The 6,000-nt window shown below is 29.9% G+C and overlaps 1 long non-coding RNA gene across 1 annotated transcript; it reads right to left on the bottom strand.

Moving 5' to 3' along the window:
- Positions 1-3,940: 3,940 nt before the first annotated feature.
- On the bottom strand, positions 3,941-5,510 carry LOC119689554. Its single transcript, XR_005253448.1, has 5 exons — positions 5,125-5,510; positions 4,725-5,073; positions 4,606-4,662; positions 4,346-4,542; positions 3,941-4,261 (listed from the first exon to the last, which is right to left on the bottom strand). It is a non-coding gene; the product is annotated as an uncharacterized LOC119689554 (long non-coding RNA).
- Positions 5,511-6,000: the final 490 nt, after the last annotated feature.

The raw sequence follows: 6,000 nt of genomic DNA, 5'->3' as shown, positions 1-6,000 counted from the left end.
TAACATTTAATTCAAAAAAGTCTTAGATAATGGTCCTTAAGAGACCGATTTAATTGAGATAGAAACGCAATCTTAATTTTGTGTTAGTCTATCTCTGCTTCTCATACTGACGAGAAGTCAATTTGAAATGATTTTAAATGGGAGAGATACTTTTATATTTGGTAATGAGCATACATATAATGTCTCAAATCAAATTAATTGACGTTGGACTTATTTTTACAAAACAAATTCTCAAGAAAAGGGAAAATCATATTCGGCTAGAGTACTGGAAAGACTTCCCACTGATAACACCGTACTTTTACAAAAACATCTGTAAATTCTTAAAATGTAATTTAAGGCTGCTAACGGTTTTCATTACAGGTCATTATGGTCTGAAATATCACCTTCATGAACTACAATTATCTGCTAATCCGGAATGCAGATCATGCCTTGAAGATTTTTGTGAATGTCCACTTTAATAACATACAGAAAAACTTGTTTCATATGGTATTTCTGTCACCAGAACACACTCTTCTCTAGATTTAGTTCTGGACTTTGTACACAAAGTTTTAAGGGATTTATATAAAACTTATTACAAGGTGACTTAGTTACTCTATCCAAACTCATTGATAGGCTATATGCAGTCATTTAGCACATCCGAACACAATTTAACCAAGTTTAAAGTTAAATAGACCATTAGATTTAGTTAGTATACAAAAGTTTAGAAATCGCAGTATTATTTGCAAAACTATACAAGACTACAATGAAGTGGTAGTGTTATTCTCATAGGTTAAAATATTGTATAAATTTCTTTTTTTTCTTATTTTTTTACTTTCTTCGCTTTATTGTCTCTTTTATTAGCAATACATATATCTCTATTTCGTTCTCTATTTTCTTAATTTTTTGCTTTCATTTTTCTGTATCTTGCTTCACTCTTAATTCTTCCACATTTTCTACTTTCTATAATATACATTTTTCTTGCTTCCTTCACCCTATATATAGCTATTGCAATATTATCATAATTCGACACTCTCTCTCCAACAATACTACAGCTAAATAAGCTTCATTATTATCAAAAAATTACAGACATCTCACACTTTCAGACAGCAGTGAATTGGAAACCCTCCGGCTTCCAGTTATTAAAGTACTAAAGAAGTACTGTACTCTTGTACCGATACTTAAATGGTTGTCGTATTCCCGCGAGAAAATTGTACAGATATTACCACAATTTAAGGGGAAAAAAATAAATCACTCATATTCTATATATTCTCTATAAATTTGAGACCGTTTCTTCACTGGCCTAACAAAGATATCGAAAGTATATCTTCTTATAGTTTTCTGAAAGACGTTTTGAGGTTATCACAATAGACACTACATAGCTTCGAAAGTAAGTGCCAGTAGTTGTTGCATACGTCCACGTTAACAATCGCACCTCCTTCAATTCCAAGAATATTTTTAATACTTTGAAATACTGCTATTGTTCACCGGTTTGTGCTGCATAAAACTATATTCTTATGAGACATTCCATTCAGGCGTCGAGCGGTTCATTGAAGTTATTTTTTTTTTCACTATGTTTACTTCACTATGACGATCATTAGTATATAGAAAAATAAAGATATATTTTTTTTTGGCTCATAAAATTGAGGTCTTATTTTTATATAATACGAGTGGATTACTTTCAATATCACTTGACAAAGAAATTTTCGAAATTCTTTCATTGTGGATTTATGAATATTTGTTCTCCATATTTCTATAACAGTTCTCAATATCACAATTCTATTTGCACTATAATACCTATATACAGGTTTGTTACAATTTATTGATATCAGATTCTTGTCGGACCTTTCTTGCCGGGTTATGGAATTCAATGAAAGGAAAGCTTGTTTCGTTTTCGCAAATTTATTACATATTTTTACCATACTTATTAGATTTCAAAAAGAAATTAATTGTTCTTATTTTATAAAGTTTTCTTCTTGTTATTAAATTTGTCTATAATTGATAGACAATATATTGATACAATATATCAATTGGTTTTCTATTAGTTTTTATAGCTTCATCAAATTTTGAGAATCGTTCGACAACTGCTAATCTGGTTTTTCCTACAGAAGCACAAAGTATACACTTGGCAAATATAAGATCTCAATACTCTGAACTATTGATCTCAAGCTCAATCTCAAGCTTGTATGAACAAATGATCTATTTTGAACAAAGTGCATCTTGGCTTTTAATGATAATAATAACTCGATTTTAGCTATCGGTTTCAATAGACTTTATAAGACCCAGACAGCTTCGGAGTTATTTTGGCTTACGATAAGCTCCAGAGAAGGGTGATGAAGAAACAAATTGAATTTGTTGCAAATAACTTTTGAGTGTAGTTTAAAGTTGGAAAATATCAAATAAGAATGATATTCCTTGCTGGGTTGCTTTTTCTATGACAGTTGAAATTTATGCTCTTATCACGAAACAATTGCAAATGTATTAACAGCAACCATAACAAAACAGCAACAATAACAAATATAGCAACAACAAGAAGTGAGAATTAGTATAATGCAACAAATAAAATCAGGTAGGAATGTACTGACAGTAAAACAAACGAACATAAACGGAATTGCAATTGCCAAGACATTCATTCACAAGATTCGAAAATTTGTCAAATTAAATTTACATTAATTTAATTGTAAGCTTCGGAACACTTATAGCTTTAAGATATTTGCATATAAAATGAATTAAATTAAAGTAATCAGTATTGATTGTGAAGACTATGTGTTGGCTTAACATTACATTTGAATTGTATTTGAGAATTCTGTTCTTTTCTATTAACAGAAGAGAATCTCATTTAATTGTAATGCTAATTATATGATTTTCACGCTAATAGATCTTTTTATATATTTTAACATATTTACTTACTTAGTTAATTGTCCATAACAGACATAAGTCGTCCTTGGCCGCGTCGAATAGCCTCCACCAGTAAGCGCGATTAGTTGCTTCCTGTCGCCAGTTAGTAATACCGAGCACCCACAAATCGTTGGTCATCTGATCCTTCAACCGAAGATGCCTCTACATTGTTTTCTACCTGCAGATACCGAATTAAACACCTTTCTAGCCAGAGCACTTTCTTCCATTCGTACGACAGGACCCAACCAGCGAAGCCGTTAATTTTTTATGCGTCGCCAACACGTAAGGAACCATAGATCTTTCGGTCTATTTTTCTCACAAATACTCCTAACGCCTTCTCATCACTGTTGGTAATTATCCAAGCTTCTGTACCATACAGCAGGACAGGCATGTTAAGAGATTTATAGAGCGTGTTATCTGTTTGTCGAGAGGGGACTTTATTTCTCAATTGCCTATATAGTCTGAAGTCCGAACATGTGTTGGCAAGAGTAATTCTTCGTTGAATCTCTAGGCTGACATAATTTTTGGTGTTTACAATGGTTCGTAAATAAACAAAGGCTTTCACAACTTCGAACTTATAATTATCAACAGTAACAACTTTATGTTAACAGTTTATTGACAGAAAATACTTTATTTTGTCCTCATTTTTACATATTTAGTAAAATTTAATAAAGATGTAAAAATTTTGAATAACCATTTGTGCTACTCTTTTATTGTGAATAATGAAGACTGTCCAAAAAGTCCCTTCTCCCTTCTCTCTCTCTAAATTTTGGGCCTTTCAAAAAGAGAAGAATTTCTCATTATACCGCGAACAAAAAGAACTTTATTTTTCTTTGGAAAAAACAGCTAAAGATTTTTAGAATATATAATAATAACTGAGTTTCTTATTTATACATTCCATTTATTAATATAACAGATATTGACACATGTGATCTCTACATACCCATATGTAGAGACACACACTGTTAGTGGAATAGTGTTTGTATTAAAATGAATTATAGTATTATACTGACAGATAATATTAGTATTTTAAAAATAACACTCAAATATTGTTTATACTTTGTGTGTATATTTATTATAATAAATTAGACAAATGATTTTGACATGATGACTCAAATTTTAACAATAATTAACTAAGGTTTTTGAAATTTTTGAGATACATTTCAGTTAACAGTCTCATTCTTATAGAGATAAACATTTTATTCCCTTGAATGGCATTAGAAGACTCGTTATTTCAGTTTTTGATTTTATGATATGGATTGTTACGAATTTGCAAAAAATTCCAAGAGACTTCACTCTGTCTCGTTCACTTTTGATTAACATCCGCTCCAAAAATACTTTCAGTTCAAACATTACGTAGAGAAATTTTCAATATCGTCGTAGCCATCTAAAGAAAGGATGCATTATATTCATGTGCTAGCAGATTTAATGCTAATAGTTGTCATAACTATTACAAACTTCAAATTCCTACCTTAAATATTTTTAGTTCAGGTATTATATTAAATAAAAATCGAATGTTCTTTTTCACAAAAAAAAACAGCACCTTTAGCTATCGCATAACATAACTCCCTGACAAGGTTAGTTATGGTTCCTCTGTAAAATACTTCAGACTTGGACTTCAGACTGAACAATTAAATTGAGGTCGATTTTTACTATACGAGTAGACACCTGTAAAAGTAACAAGTTTTTCAAAAATTTTTAATACTGAAAATAGTTTATAACAGCTTTTACTGTGTGTTCCAACTAGTAAGCAAGTTTCTAAGATATTTAACAGTCTCCAATACAGTTCTTTAAAATAAAAAGAATTTATATAAAATTTAAACTGAATCTCAATATGAAATAGTTCTTACCTTATGTTCTTCTTTGAGGGCTAATTATATCAATTTTATATTCTTCTAATTGAGACTCAATTGCTTCCAACGCAATAAACCTTTTTATATCAATTGCAACTAATTTTATTTATAAAGCATACAATCATTTTAGACAATTAATCTGTGTCCTCAAAGAGTGAGGATATATCAATGATGTCGTCTTCTTCAGAAGGTAAACTCACAATGTATATAATGCTTTCATATAATGAACCATAATGAATATAACACATTTTACTCATAACATCAGTCGGACTTAAATATATCTCTGATTGAACGGCACTGTTTGATGGCGCTTGTATATTACTTTCGGAAGGTTCAGAGGTCAAGTCTAAAATAGATTTTTATGTTAATTTAAATTTAAAGTAGTATAATTGAATACCTTCAATGCTGTCGCTGTCATCACTAGATAGGTCATCATCAATAAAAAATTGTTCTATTTCCCCAGCCTCTTCCAATTCATCTATAGTGGGGAGGTCAGTCTGATTGTTTGGTATATCGTTCTTTACCATTTTATGATATATTGGTAATATGTTAATTTTATAACAGTGTTATCACTTCAGACTAAGTATTTAGTCACAAGCACAATATTATGAAATGAACTATTAGTTTCAAGTAAAACTGTAACTTTAGCAGGAAGGCCCAAAAATGTATCTTCTGATTTAAAAGTGAACAAGTTAAAACAATATTCAAGAACACTAAATTGATAAAATATACACCAAAAATAACACAACGGGACCAAAAATGAATTTTAATTCATTTTGTAAATTTTTTTTTATATATTTTTAATACTGAATTTTAAAATTAAATATTATTTAGTAATATTCACCTAGAAATGTCAAATTTGAGAAGCAAAGCAAACTAACTTCTTAAAAATATTTAAAATGCTACTCGAATTAATCCTGCTTAAGATAATATAAAGCATTGATTCACACTGCAAATTACCAAATCCAATTTAATTAATAAATTAAATTAAATATTTAAATTAATGCAACAGTAACTTTTAATGGAAATTCCATGTAACATATGTCACAAATAGTAATTTGCTATATTATCTACATCACTGTGATTACAAAGAATGCGAGTACCAATGTCCTTTTAACAGTGATGCACGAATTTTGCTTATCTCTGTCTGCCACATAGAAGATCCAATGTGGATTCGAGCCTCGATAAATAATGTCTGTTAGATCTTTCAAAGATCTCACGAAAGACTTTTAACGATCTTTGTTAGAATCGCCCTATTAATGTTATAATTAAT

This window comes from Teleopsis dalmanni, chromosome X (assembly GCF_002237135.1).
Source record: "Teleopsis dalmanni isolate 2A chromosome X, ASM223713v2, whole genome shotgun sequence".
NCBI classification, from domain to species: domain Eukaryota; kingdom Metazoa; phylum Arthropoda; class Insecta; order Diptera; family Diopsidae; genus Teleopsis; species Teleopsis dalmanni.
Note: the sequence above shows the minus strand (reverse complement) of the source record. Positions and strands in the feature narration are given on the sequence as shown.